General features: G+C 38.3%; 1 protein-coding gene across 4 annotated transcripts in view; it reads right to left on the bottom strand.

The window, feature by feature from the left end:
* LOC128666052 (tumor necrosis factor receptor superfamily member 26-like) overlaps nucleotides 1-14,071 on the bottom strand; it is a 184,985-nt gene extending 170,914 nt beyond the window's left edge. For 3 of the 4 annotated variants that reach the window (XM_053720425.1, XM_053720428.1, XM_053720429.1), the window contains exon 1: nucleotides 13,963-14,071. The gene's annotated coding sequence lies outside the window, so the exon portion shown is untranslated. Of the gene's footprint in view, nucleotides 1-13,403; nucleotides 13,903-13,962 lie in introns of those variants that run through there. The other variant, XM_053720427.1, reaches the window with a different exon arrangement.
* Nucleotides 14,072-15,834: the final 1,763 nt, after the last annotated feature.

Genomic DNA, 15,834 nt, shown 5'->3' with positions numbered 1-15,834 from the left:
GTTATGTTATTAGCATATAATTACTATCACCAGGCAGCCTCATGTTGTTTTGTTGTTCGTTTCATGGTTGCTTGTTTCTCTGAGCAGATACACAGTTTAGGGCAACAGGCAGGAGCAGTGGGTGAGTATTACAAAAGGTCTATACAGAATCATATTTTATGTCTAGTAGATTAGATTGTGTTATTTTAGATACTCAATGAGTTATGTCCACCCTCTACAAAATCAGAATGTATTCTTTATTGTACAGTGCGATTATTGCTGCTGTTTTCTGCAAAAATTATACTTCATTACAAACGTGTAGGAAAACATTGGTGTAGACTCCCAGGTCATGGCATTTAGGGGAGCTGCATTGGTGCCAAATAAAAAAATGATGAAGTGTTTGATTGCAGAATTTATTTCTGAAATAAAAAAAAATAATACCACGTGCTGTTTGCCCTGCATGCTTTCAAAGGGAACATAAAATATATTTAAAATACTGTATATGTGGTCACAGAGTGTCTGGAAGGGTACTAGAGGGCATGATTCAGATAAAACATATCATTTTAAACAACTTTACAATTTAGTTCTATTGTCAAATTTGCTCCATTCTCTTGGTATCCTTTGTTAAAGGAGCGGTTTTGCTCTACTTGGAGCTAGCTGAACACATCTGGTGATCAAATGTCTAAATCAGGAAAGAAAGAAAAAAGGTTTCTCTTGCAAGATGTATCGAGTCCACGGATTCATCCAATACTTGTGGGATATTCTCCTTCCCAACAGGAAGTGGCAAAGAGAGCACCCACAGCAGAGCTGTCTATATAGCTCCTCCCCTAACTCCACCCCCAGTCATTCTCTTTGCCGGCTCTAAGCAATAAGGAAGGGTAAAGTGATTGTGGTGACAAAATATTAGTTTTATTTTCTTCAAGCAAGAGTTTGTTATTTTTAATGGTACCGGTGTGTACTATTTACTCTCAAGCAGAAAAAAGATGAATATTTCTGCCTAGAGGATGATGATCTTAGCATTTGTAACTAAGATCCATTGCTGTTCCCACAGAGGCTGAGGAGTACAGGAAACTTCAGTTGAGGAACGGTTTTGCAGGCTATGCTGCACTGAGGTATGTTCAGTCATTTTTTTCTAGAAAGACTGTGATATTTCCAGAAAAGGGCTGACATTATCCCCATGAGGGGAAGGGGAAGCTGTAATCAAACACTTTGGTAGTATTTCAAGCTTACATAAGGGCTAAGTTACTCTGCTGGTTGACACATATAATAGAGCAAACGTTTTTTTTTAAAAATTGGGAAAAACGTTTTGGGACGTTTTATTGAGAGGGTTCATTTGGCTTATTTTTGGGATTTACATCCCACATGGCTGTTTTTAACACTTGAGGTGTCACTTTAAGGCCCAACAGACATCGTGTAAGAGGTGGGTGGGGCCTAATTTTGCGCCTTAGATGCACAGTTTTTATTCATTTTGGACAGCAAGCTGCAACACAGGAGGGTGCTGAAGCGGTTTTGGGGCCAAAACGAAGCTTTATTCCCTCAAATTCAACCCCTAAGGGCAGGTAGGCGCCACAGCAGAGCTGTGGCAAGGTGCTGACTGTATATATACCATTTTTTTTTACTCTTGTCAATCCGGTTTTGTTATTAAGGGGTTAATTTCATTTTTTACTGGTGGTGCAACCTTACTAAGGCTTAATACATATACTGTAAAAAATTTGAAGGATTTGGTGCATTTTTAAGCAGTTTTGCAGAACGTGTACATGTTTTTTTCTCTTAAAGGCACAGTACTGTTTTTTTTAACTTGTTGTTTTACATTGAATAAAGTGTTTTCCAAGCTTGCTTGTCTCATTACTAGCCTGTTAAACATGTCTGACATCAAGGAAACTCCTTGTTCAATATGTTTAGAAGCCATTGTGGAACCCCCTCTTAGAATGTGTCCCACTTGTACTGATATGTCTATAAATGTTAAAGAGCATATTGTAGCACTTAAAAATGTAGCACTAGAGGATTCTCAGACAGAAAGAAATGAGATTATGCCATCTAGTTCTCCCCAAGTGTCACAACCAGTTACGCCCGCACAAGCGACGCCAAGTACTTCTAGTGCGTCTAATTCATTTACCTTACAAGACATGGCAGCATTTATGAATTCTACCCTTACAGAGGTTTTATCTAAACTGCCTGGGTTGCAAGGGAAGCGTGATAGCTCTGGGTTAAGAACAAATGATGAGCTTTCTGACGCTTTAGTAGCCGTATCCGATATACCCTCACAATGTTCTGAAGTAGGGGTACGAGATTTGCTATCTGAGGGAGAGATTTCTGATTCAGGAAAGACGCTCCCTCAGACAGACTCTGATATGACGGCCTTTAAATTCAAGCTAGAACACCTCCGCTTGTTGCTCAGGGAGGTATTGGCAACTCTGGATGATTGTGACCCTATTGTGGTTCCAGAGAAGTTGTGTAAAATGGACAAATACTTAGAGGTTCCTGTTTACACTGATGTTTTTCCGGTCCCTAAGAGGATTGCGGATATTGTTTCTAAGGAGTGGGATAGACCAGGTATACCATTCGATCCCCCTCCTACTTTTAAGAAAATGTTTCCCATATCTGACACCATGCTGGACTCATGGCAGACGATCCCTAAGGTAGAGGGAGCTGTTTCTACACTAGCTAAGCGTACCACTATACCTATTGAAGACAGTTGTGCTTTCAAAGGTCCTATGGATAAAAAATTAGAGGGTCTCCTAAAGAAAATGTTTGTTCATCGAGGTTTTCTTCTCTAACCTATTGCATGCATTGTTCCTGTAACTACTGCAGCTGCTTTTTGGTTCGAGGCTCTAGAGGAGGCTCTCCAGGGGGAGACCCCATTAGATGATATTTTGGATAGAATTAAGGCTCTTAAGCTGGCTAATTCTTTCATTACAGATGCCGCTTTTCAATTGGCTAAATTAGCGGCAAAAAATTCAGGTTTTGCCATTTTAGTGCGTAGAGCGTTATGGCTTAAGTCCTGGTCAGCTGATGTGTCATCAAAATCAAAGCTTTTGACCATCCCTTTCAAAGGTAAGACCCTATTCGGGCCTGAACTGAAGGAAATTATTTCAGACATCACTGGAGGGAAGGGCCATACCCTCCCTCAGGATAAAGCAAATAAAATCAAGACCGAACAAAATAATTTTTGTTCCTTTCGAATTGTCAAGAGTGGTCCCGCTTCAGCTTCCCCTGCTGCAAAGCAAGAGGGGAATTTTGCTCAATCCAAGTCAGCCTGGAGACCTAACCAGGCCTGGAACAAGGGTAAACAGGCCAAGAAGCCTGCAGCTGCCTCCAAGACAGCATGAAGGGGTAGCCCCCGATCCGGGACCGGATCTAGTAGGGGGCAGACTCTCTCTCTTCGCTCAGGCTTGGGCAAGAGATGTTCACGATTCCTGGGCTTTAGAAATTGTTTCCCAGGGATATCTTCTGGACTTCAAAGATTCCCCCCCCCCAAGGGGGAGATTTCACATTTCTCAATTGTCTGCAAACCAGACAAAAAGAGAGGCGTTCTTACGTTGTGTAGAAGACCTAGATACCATGGGAGTGATTCACCCAGTTCCAAGAGCGGAACAGGGGCAAGGGTTTTACTCCAATCTGTTTGTGGTTCCCAAAAAAGAAGGAACTTTCAGACCAATCTTGGATCTCAAGACTATTTGGCCACTGATCCAGGAGGGTCAATATATGACCACTGTGGACTTAAAGGATGCGTATCTGCACATCCCTATCCACAGAGATCATCACCAATTTCTCAGGTTCGCCTTTCTGGACAGACATTACCAGTTCGTGGCCCTTCCCTTCGGGTTGGCCACGGCTCCAAGAATTTTCACAAAAGTGCTAGGGTCCCTTCTAGCGGTTTTAAGACCGCGGGGCATAGCAGTGGCGCCTTATCTAGACGACATCTTAATTCAAGCGTCAACTTTCCAACTAGCCAAGTCTCACACGGACATCATGTTGGCTTTTCTGAGATCTCATGGGTGGAAGGTGAACATAAAAAAGAGTTCTCTCTTCCCTCTCACAAGAGTTTCCTTCCTAGGAACTCTGATAGACTCGGTAGAAATGAAAATATTTCTGACGGAGGTCAGGAAATTAAAACTTGTAAACACCTGCCGAGCTCTTCATTCCATTCCTCGGCCGTCAGTGGCTCAGTGTATGGAGGTAATCGGACTAATGGTAGCGGCAATGGACATAGTTCCGTTTGCTCGCTTACACCTCAGACCACTGCAACTACGCATGCTCGAACAGTGGAATGGGGATTATGCAGATTTATCTCCTCAGATAGATCTGGATCAGGAGACCAGAGATTCTCTTCTCTGGTGGTTATCACAAGTTCACCTGTCTCTGGGAATGTGTTTCCGCAGACCAGAGTGGGTCATAGTTACGACAGATGCCAGCCTGCTGGGCTGGTGTGCAGTCTGGAACTCCCTGAAAGCTCAGGGGTTATGGTCTCAGGAGGAGACTCTCCTCCCGATAAACATTCTGGAACTGAGAGCGATATTCAATGCGCTTCAGGCGTGACCTCAACTGGCTGCGGCCAAATTCATCAGATTTCAGTCGGACAACATCACGACTGTAGCTTATATCAATCATCAAGGGGGAACAAGGAGTTCTCTAGCGATGATAGAGGTTTCCAAAATGGGGGAGTGGGAGCTCCATCCGGAGGTGTTTGCCCATCTGATTCGGCTATGGGGCACACCAGAATTGGATCTGATGGCGTCTCGTCAGAACGCCAAGCTTCCTTGTTACGGGTCCAGGTCAAGGGATCCCCTGGCAGTGCTGATAGATGCTCTAGCAGTACCCTGGTCCTTCAACCTGGCCTATGTGTTTCCACTATTCCCTCTCCTTCCTCGTCTGATTGCCAGAATCAAGCAGGAGAGAGCTACAGTGATTTTGATAGCACCTGCGTGGCCACGCAGAACTTGGTATGCAGACCTGGTGGACATGTCATCCGTCCCACCATGGACTCTGCCGCTGAGGCAAACCTTCTGATTCAAGGTCCATTCAAGCATCCAAACCTACTTTCTCTGCGTCTGACTGCTTGGAGATTGAACGCTTGATTTTAGCAAAGCGTGGTTTCTCTGAATCGGTCATTGATACCTTGATTCAGGCTCGAAAGCCTGTCACCAGAAAAATCTATTATAAGATATGGCGTAAATATCTTTACTGGTGTGATTCCAAGGGTTGCTCATGGAGTAATATCAGGATTCCTAGGCTATTATTTTTTCTCCAAGAAGGATTGGAGAAGGGATTATCAGCTAGTTCCTTAAAGGGACAAATATCTGCTTTGTCTATCCTTTTACACAAGCGTCTGGCGGATGTTCCAGATGTTCAGGCGTTTTGTCAGGCTTTAGTTAGAATCAAGCCTGTGTTTAAACCTGTTGCTCCGCCATGGGGGTCGATCCGATAAAAATCGTCGCCCGCAAAAGCCGGCGACGCCAATATTTGCGCTGGTTTGGTATCCTATATACGGCGTAACTTAGAAGTTATGCGCGTATATTTCTGCCGTCGCCCGTAGTTTTTTGGGCCATAGGCAGGTATACCAAACCAGCGCAGTTTGGTATCCAATATACAGCGTAAGGACTTACGCGGCGAAAATGGAGAAATCTTACTCCATTTTCACCTCGCAACAAAAAGCAGCCGTAAGAAGCCTTACTCTGACTATTGGAGCCCCGTAACTCCCTAAACTAGCTAGAAAATAAACCTAACACCTAACGCATGCGCAATGTCTATCTAGCTGTCACCCGCGATCTGTTAAATAAAACCTAACACCTAACGCATGCGCAATGTCTATCTACCTGTCAACCGTGATCCCCCGCCGCAATCCCTAATAAAGTTATTAACCTCTAAACCGCCGCTCCCGTACCCCGCCGCCATCTACATAAACTAACCCCCTACTGTGAGCCCCTAAAACCGCCGCCATCTACCTTATCTATCGCCTAATGTGAACCCCTAAAACCGCCGCCATCTACCTTATCTATCCCCTAATGTGAACCCCTTACACCGCTGCCATCTACCTTATCTATCCCCTAATCTGACCCCTTACACCGCCGCCACCTATATAAAAATTATTAACCCCTAATCTAATCCCCCTATACCGCCGCCAGCTATATTAATATTATTAACCCCTAATCTAATCCCCCTAAAGTAATAAACTCTATTACCAGCCCTTAAAAGGGCCTTTTGCGGGGCTTTGCCCCAAAGTAAACAGCTCTTTTGCCCTATAACCTGCCCTCCCTACACCGCCGCCACCTATATTAATAGTATTAACCCCTAATGTAAGCCCCTTACACCGCCGCCATCTCTATTAAAATTATTAACCCCTAATTTAATCTACCTACCCCGCCGCCAGCTATATTATCTATATTAACCCTAAGTATATTATAGTTAATATAGTTATTACATTATATATATTAACTATATTAACCCTAATTATATTAGGGTTAATATAGTTAATATAGTTACTATAGTATTTATATTAACTATATTAACTCTATCTAACCCTAACTTAATTCTTATTAAATAAATCTAATTCATATTATAAACTAAAATATTCCTATATAAATCTAAATACTTACCTATAAAATAAACCCTAAGATAGCTACAATATAATTAATAATTACATTGTAGCTATGTTAGGGTTTATATTTATTTTACAGGTAAATTGTTAATTATTTTAACTAGGTATAATAGCTATTAAATAGTTATTAACTATTTAATAGCTACCTAGTTAAAATAATTACCCAATTACCTGTAAAATAAATCCTAACCTAAGTTACAAATACACCTACACTATCAATAAATTAAATAAACTACAAATATCTATCTAAAAATACAATTAAATAAACTAAACTAAATTACAAAAAAAAAAAAACACTAAATTACAAAAAATAAAAAAGATTACAGCAATTTTAAGCTAATTACACCTATTCTAAGCCCCCTAATAAAATAATAAAGCCCCCCAAAATAAAAAAAATTCCCTGCCCTATTCTAAATTTAAAAAAGTTCAAAGCTCTTTACCTTACCAGCCCTTAAAAGGGCCTTTTGCGGGGCATGCCCCAAAGAATTCAGCTCTTTTGCATTTAAATAAATATACAATACCCCCCCCCCAACATTACAACCCACCACCCACATACCCCTATTCTAAACCCACCCAAACCCCCCTTAAAAAAACCTAACACTACCCCCCTGAAGATCTCCATACCTTGTCTTCACCACGCCGGGCCGAACTCCTCATCCGATCCGGGCGATGTCTATCCAAGCGGCAAAGAAGAATTCTTCATCCCGGCGATGTCTTTCTCCAAGCGGCAAAGAAGAATTCTTCATCCCGGCGATGTCTTTCTCCAAGCGGCAAAGAAGAATTCTTCATCCCGGCGATGTCTTTCTCCAAGCGGCAGCAAAGTCTTCTTCCATCCGGCAGCATCTTCCATCAAGCGGCATCTTCAATCTTCTTTCTTCGCTCCGCCAACGCGGAGCATCCATCCCGGCCGACGACTGAACGACGAATGAGGTACCTTTAAATGACGTCATCCAAGATGGCGTCCGTCGAATTCCGATTGGCTGATAGGATTCTATCAGCCAATCGGAATTAAGGTAGAAAAATCTGATTGGCTGATTCAATCAGCCAATCAGATTCAAGTTCAATCCGATTGGCTGAACCAATCATATTTATTTATTTAAATGCAAAAGAGCTGAATTCTTTGGGGCATGCCCCGCAAAAGGCCCTTTTAAGGGCTGGTAAGGTAAAGAGCTTTGAACTTTTTTTAATTTAGAATAGGGCAGGGAATTTTTTTTATTTTGGGGGGCTTTATTATTTTATTCGGGGGCTTAGAATGGGTGTAATTAGCTTAAAATTGCTGTAATCTTTTTTATTTTTTGTAATTTAGTGTTTTTTTTTTTTTGTAATTTAGTTTAGTTTAAAATTGTATTTTTAGATAGATATTTGTAGTTTAGTTAATTTATTGATAGTGTAGGTGTATTTGTAACTTAGGTTAGGATTTATTTTACAGGTAATTGGGTAATTATTTTAACTAGGTAGCTATTAAATAGTTAATAACTATTTAATAGCTATTATACCTAGTTAAAATAATTAACAATTTACCTGTAAAATAAATATAAACCCTAACATAGCTACAATGTAATTATTAATTATATTGTAGCTATCTTAGGGTTTATTTTATAGGTAAGTATTTAGATTTAAATAGGAATATTTTAGTTTATAATATGAATTAGATTTATTTAATAAGAATTTAGTTAGGGTTAGATAGATTTAATATAGTTAATATAAATACTATAGTAACTATATTAACTATATTAACCCTAATATAATTAGGGTTAATATAGTTAATATATATAATGTGATAATATAGCTGGCGGCGGGGTAGGTAGATTAAATTAGGGGTTAATAATTTTAATAGAGATGGCGGCGGTGTAAGGGGCTTACATTAGGGGTTAATACTATTAATATAGGTGGCGGCGGTGTAGGGAGGGCAGGTTATAGGGCAAAAGAGCTTTTTACTTTTGGGCAAAGCGCTGCAAAAGGCCCTTTTAAGGGCTGGTAATAGAGTTTATTACTTTAGGGGGATTAGATTAGGGGTTAATAATATTAATATAGCTGGCGGCGGTATAGGGGGATTAGATTAGGGGTTAATACATTTATTATAGCTGGCGGCGGTGTAGGGGGATTTAGATTCGATGCAAAAGAGCTGTTTACTTTGTGACAAAGCCCCGCTAAAAGCCCTTTTAAGGGCTGGTAAAAGAGCAGTTTTCTTTGGGGCATGCCCCGCAAAAAGCCATTTTAAGGGCTGGCAAAAGAGCAGTTTACTTTGGGGTAATGCCACGCAAAAAGCCCTTTTCAGGGCTATTTGTAGGGTTAGACTTAGGTTTAGTGGTAGGGATAGTTTAGTATTTTAGGGGTTAAATAATTTAATATAGATGGCGGCGTGGTAGGGGGATTAAATTAGGGGTTAATAATTTTAAAATAGATGGCGGCGGGGTAGGGGCTCACTTTAGGGGGTAGGTAAGGTAGATGGCGGCGGTGTTAGGGGCTCACTTTAGGGGGTTATAGATTTAATATAGCTGGCGGCGGGGTACGGGAGCGGCGGTTTAGGGATTAATAACTTTATTAGGTTGCGGCGGGGTACGGGAGCGGCGGTTTAGGGGTTAATATCTTTTTTTATTGTTAGGCTAGTGAGGGGGGATAGCGGATAGAGGGTTAGACGTGTCGGGCTATGTTTAGGAGGCGTGTTAGACAGTGCGGGTGATTTCATACTTTAGTCAGGTTTTGTAGGCGCCGGCAGTTTCTAACGTGGCGCAAGTCACTGGCGACTCCAAAAATCTGTACTTACGCAGATTTCTGGACATCGCTACTTTGTCAGACTTACGCCACTTTAGCAACTGACGGCGCCGCATATTGGATACCTCGAGTTGCGAGCTGAAACTGCAGGCGACGCGGGTTCCCTCGCTTGCGCCGCAAACTACGCCGTATATCGGATCGCGCCCCTGGAGTTTAAATTTGGTTCTTAAAGTTCTTTAAGGGGTTCCGTTTGAACCTATGCATTCCATAGATATTAAGCTCTTATCTTGGAAAGTTCTGTTTTTAGTAGCTATCTCTTCGGCTCGAAGAGTTTCTGAGTTATCTGCTTTACAGTGTGACTCACCTTATCTTGTTTTCCATGCGGATAAGGTGGTTTTGCATACCAAACCTGGATTTCTTCCTAAGGTTGTTTCTAATAGGAATATCAATCAGGAAATTGTTGTTCCTTCTCTGTGTCCTAATCCTCCTTCCAAGAAGGAACGTCTGTTGCACAACCTAGATGTGGTTCGTGCTTTAAAGTTCTACTTACAAGCAACTAAAGATTTCCATCAAACATCTTCATTGTTTGTTGTCTATTCTGGACAGCGGAGAAGTCAAAAGGCTACGGCAACCTCTCCCTGAAAAGCATCATCCGTTTGGCTTATGAGACTGCTGGCCAGCAGCCTCCTGAAAGGATTACAGCTCACTCTACTAGAGCAGTGGATTCCACATGGGCTTTTAAAAGTGTTGAACAGATTTGTAAGGCGGCGACTTGGTCTTCGCTTCATACTTTTTCCAAATTTTACAAATTTGATACTTTTGCTTCTTCGGAGGCTATTTTTGGGAGAAAGGTTCTACAAGCAGTGGTGCCTTCCGTTTAGGTACCTGTCTTTTCCCTCCCTTCATCCGTGTCCTAAAGCTTTGGTATTGGTATCCCACAAGTATTGGATGAATCCGTGGACTCGATACATCTTGCAAGAGAAAACAAAATTTATGCTTACCTGATAAATTTCTTTCTCTTGCGATGTATCGAGTCCACAGCCTGCCCTGTCTATTTAAGACAGGTAGTATTTTTTATTATAAAACTTCAGTCACCTCTGCACCCTATAGTTTCTCCTTTTTCTTCCTAGCCTTCGGTCGAATGACTGGGGGGTGGAGTTAGGGGAGGAGCTATATAGACAGCTCTGCTGTGGGTGCTCTCTTTGCCACTTCCTGTTGGGAAGGAGAATATCCCACAAGTATTTGATGAATCCGTGGACTCGATACATCGCAAGAGAAAGAAATTTATCAGGTAAGCATACATTTTGTTTTTATGTCTATTTAAGACCCAGAATCCTTCATATTCCCATTCTCCTCTCCCTAATTAATTAATCAGCGTCAGCTTAAATCCCAGGCTACTGAACCCTAGGCAGAGAATGTTTTGTTTAACCTGCTGAGGACAGGAGAGCAGTGAAACGTTAGCTGAGAAAATGGTTCATGAAAACTTTTTTTATTTAGTTTTGTATAATTCATTTAGTATCATTCATTATGTTTAGTTTAGTGCTCGAAAAGAGAGAGGATTTCTTTTTGTAGTAAAGTTTATTTTGAAATCACCTGTGAATGTAATTTAAAGGAACAGTCTACACCAGAATTGTTATTGTTTAAAAAGATAATCCCTCTTTTACCCATTCCCCAGTTTTGCATAACCAACACAGTTATATTTATATATTTTTTACCTCTGTGATTATCTTGTATCTAAGCCTCTGCAAACTGCCCCTTTATTTCAGTTCTTTTGACAGACTTGCAGTTTAGCCAATCAGTGATGGCTCCCAGGTAACTTCACGTGCATGAGCACATTGTTATCTATATGAAAAACTTGAACTAACACCCTCTGGTGGTGAAAAACCTGTTAAAATGCATTCTTAAGAGGCGGCCTTCAAGGTCTAAGAAATTAGCATATGAACCTCCTAGGTTAAGCTTTCAACTAAGAATACCAAGAGAACAAAGAAAAATTGGTGATAAAAGTAAATTGGAAAATTGTTTAAAATTACATGCCCTATCTGAATCATGAAAGTTTTTTTTGGACAAGACTGTCCCTTTAAAGCAGAGTGTGGCGTTCATTTGTTTATGAAATAAAAACTGCTGTTTTCTGCAGTCAGGTCTGTGATTGTTGATACTCTCGAGAACTGTGTTGTTTTGCCCGGATACAGGTATTCTATCTATCTATCATCTATATATCTATTATCTATCTATCTATCTATCTATCTATCTATCTGGTATTTCTCTCTCCTCTCTCTCAACAGGTTAGTTTTTAAGGTGCACGATTTACTGAAAATAACAAACAGCAATATATGTTCTGCAGTTTACTAAAACACACTCTTTAAAAAAATAATCAATGAGCTAAAAAGTATAAAAATGGCTTCAACATAGAGGTGCAAAAGTGAAGGTAAAGTTTTCATGCTTTGAATAGCTAAATGCATTCATTAATTGCACATTAAGATGGTCGCTAAGTTTATTTTTATCTCATTTATGAATTTTAATATTTATAATATATATTATTCTCCCTACCGTTTCTGTCCATACTCCTCCCCACCTCTACTTCCGGTTATCTCTGATGTTACGTATAGAGCGATCCCACTCGCTTTATACGCATCTCCCAAGTGCGTGCACAAAGATACAAACTACTGCGCATGCGCGGAACGCCGATGTGAACAACTCCTGCGCATGCGATACTCGTCAATCTAAATCACCAATGCTCAGTTTGCATGCAACATAGCGAAATGTGAGCGATCTTAGATACCTAAATGGAGGATAAGACAGCAACGCATGCACATTTAAAATATGAGGCGGGTGACGTAGATTGACGGCCGCCTAACGGCCAGATTTTCAATTGGTACTTTTGAGAACGTGATTAAATAATAAAAAAAAAAAACTGGTTGATTTTGTTTATATTAAAATTGAAGAAAATGATGAATGAGACTCATATTTATTTGGCAAATAGAATTGAATTTGAGTTTGTAAAACAGGTAACTTAACCTTCACTTTAAATATAACTAAAAGTGATGCAATGCCTCAATAAAGGATTATTACGCTATTAGATTGTTACTTTAACAAGTCACTTACAATAGACTCAAACAAACCTCGGCAGAGGATATAACCAGTTTAAGGAAATGTACTTGCTGACTCAGAGTACTTTGTAAAGACTAAACATTTACAGGTATCCAATATTTAAACAACTAAAATACTTCTTAATATTATTCTGAAGATAATCTCTGCTTTGAATACATAATTGTATCTGGCATTGGTTTACTATTTAATGTACGTTTAATAATGTATATCCCTATCTGGTCACAAGCCACTAAAAAAATTATTGCTACTGATCAACAAAGAAAAGGAAAAAATGCACCCAATCATACAAATGCAATACATATAGGCATGAAAAGTTTCCTAAGAAAATCCAAACACAACAAGAGCAATCATGAAAACCAAATGGTACTAGAAAATAAATCTAAGCAATTTAAATTACAAGCTATAGTTCAATATCATCCACTCTGTAAATGGCACAAATGATCAGTGAACTTTACAATCAGTTTATTTGCTAACTAACATATACTGTAGGTGATAATGTACCGTTTCATTTCTATAATTGTCACATTCTGTAACATAAGAATATCCAGAAAGTTCAAAACAGAATATATCTACAAATAGTACAAATAGTCGGTCTAATGACTCTCAAAAGCAATAGAATTCTATTTACACAATAAGATTTGGTTACTTTTTATTAGTTTGTAAAGTGTTAAGAGACAGAATCGATAACATTTTACAATATTTACCCCAAAGCGGTGCTGACTAATAAAGTATATTCAGATACAGTTTTTAAAGTTCCTATTGTATTCACAAAACAGAATAATATATTTACAATAATATCTTCCACCACGACTCTAATATAAATGAAAACACAATTTATAAATTATAGTGGACATCTATGTAGTTAATTTATCTGAGGTCATCATAGAAAATTGGTGCGCTCTATGAAATATTTTTCTAAGTAATTAAGAGGATATGAAATGCCCCATAAAAGTATTTTGGGATTCAGACAGAGCAAACCCTTTTAAGAAAGTTTTCAGTTTACCTCTATTTTCAAATGTCCTTTGTTCCCATGATATTCTGTGTTTGAGATACCTATTTAGGCATCTAGAGCACTACAATGCAGGAAATAGTGCAAATGGATAACATTCTTGCAAAACTGCTGCCATATAGTGCTCCAAAAATGAGTCGGCTTCTAAGCATACGTCCCTGCCTTTCAACAAAAGATAAGAGCATAAGGAAAAAATGATAATAGAAGTAAATAACAAAGTTGTGTAAAACCGCATGCTCAATCTGAATCCTGAAATAAAAGTTTTGACTGAGCTACATCAATGAGACAGGTACATTGCAAGGGGAGGGAGTGGCCAGTTCTGTCTGGATACAAACAGTGAGAATGGCAAATTATTTAAAATAGAACTATTCCAAGGAAGGCTCAGTTGTCTATGCTTTTATAGAAATATCAAACATATAAAAAATACTGTCTCAGAGTACTTTTTCCAGCTTAAAATAACTTTTTTCCCCAAATAGAAATCTTGATTACCCAGAAAAATTAGGTATTAGCACTTATAGATAAAGGCATCCCGGGATCTATTGGTGTGACCTACCTCCAGGAGCAGCGATGGAAGTGTGAGTCCCATAATCCAACGCATTTTGTGATAAATATATCTATGTAGGGTTAGATTCCTTTTCTAATCCACTTGCGTTCTCTTCAGCTCATATAGTTAAAACCTCGCCCATTCCTGTTGTGACCTTTCCTACTGTGGAGCTTAAGGTGGAACTGCACAGTTACTACTTAGTAACTCAGTTCAATAAAATGCTGTTATCCAAATGTTCAACAGTATCAGAACACTGTAAATACATATACATGTTCTATAACAGTAACAGAACACTGTAAATACATATACATGTTCTATAACAGTAACAGAACACTTTAAATACATACACATGTTCTATAACAGTAACAGAACACTGTAAATACATATACATGTTCTATAACAGTAACAGAACACTATAAATACCTATACATGTTCTATAACAGTGTCCATAAATGATATTGCTTTGTAAACTCAACCACTTCATATACATGTTCTATAACATTAACAGAAACCTAAATACATATACATGTTCTATAACAGTAACAGAACACTGTAAATACATATAGATGTTCTATAACAGTAACAGAACACTGTAAATACATATACATGCTCTATAACAGTAACAGAACACTAAATACATATACATGTTCTATAACAGTATCAGAACACTGTAAATACATATACATGCTCTAGAACAGTAACAGAACACTGTAAATACATATACATGTTCTATAACAGTAACAGAACACTGTAAATACATATACATGTTCTATAACAGTAACAGAACACTGTAAATACATATACATGTTCTATAACAGTAACAGAACACTGTAAATACATTTAGATGTTCTATAACAGTATCAGAACACTATAAATACCTATACATGTTCTATAACAGTAACAGAATACTAAATACATATACATGTTCTATAACAGTAACAGAACATTGTAAATACATATACATGTTCTATAACAGTAACAGAACACTGTAAATACATATACATGTTCTATAACAGTAACAGAACACTAAATACATATACATGTTCTATAACAGTAACAGAACACTAAATACATATACATGTTCTATAACAGTAACAGAACACTAAATACATATACATGTTCTATAACAGTAACAGAACACTGTAAATACATATACATGTTCTATAACAGTAACAGAACACTGTAAATACATATACATGTTCTATAACAGTAACAGAACACTGTAAATACATATACATGCTCTATAACAGTAACAGAACACTAAATACATATACATGTTCTATAACAGTATCAGAACACTGTAAATACATATACATGTTCTATAACAGTAACATTACACTTTAAATACATATACATGTTCTATAACAGTAACAGAACACTAAATACATATACATGTTCTATAACAGTATCAGAACACTGTAAATACATATTCATGTTGTATAACAGTAACAGAACACTGTAAATACATATACATGTTCTATAACAGTAACAGAACACAACACTGTAAATACATATACATGTTCTATAACAGTAACAGAACACTGTAAATACATATACATGTTCTATAACAGTAACAGAACACTAAATACATATACATGTTCTATAACAGTAACAGAACACTGTAAATACATATACATGTTCTATAACAGTAACAGAACACTGTAAATACATATACATGCTCTATAACAGTAACAGAACACTAAATACATATACATGTTCTATAACAGTATCAGAACACTGTAAATACATATGCATGCTCTATAACAGTAACAGAACACTGTAAATACATATACATGTTCTATAACAGTAACAGAACACTGTAAATACATATACATGTTCTATAACAGTAACAGAACACTGTAAATACATATACATGTTCTA

The sequence above is a fragment of the Bombina bombina genome, chromosome 7 (genome assembly GCF_027579735.1).
Source record: "Bombina bombina isolate aBomBom1 chromosome 7, aBomBom1.pri, whole genome shotgun sequence".
Classification (NCBI taxonomy): Eukaryota; Metazoa; Chordata; class Amphibia; order Anura; family Bombinatoridae; genus Bombina; species Bombina bombina.
The sequence above is the reverse complement of the archived record's forward strand: the minus strand, read 5'-3'. Positions and strand labels throughout refer to the sequence as shown.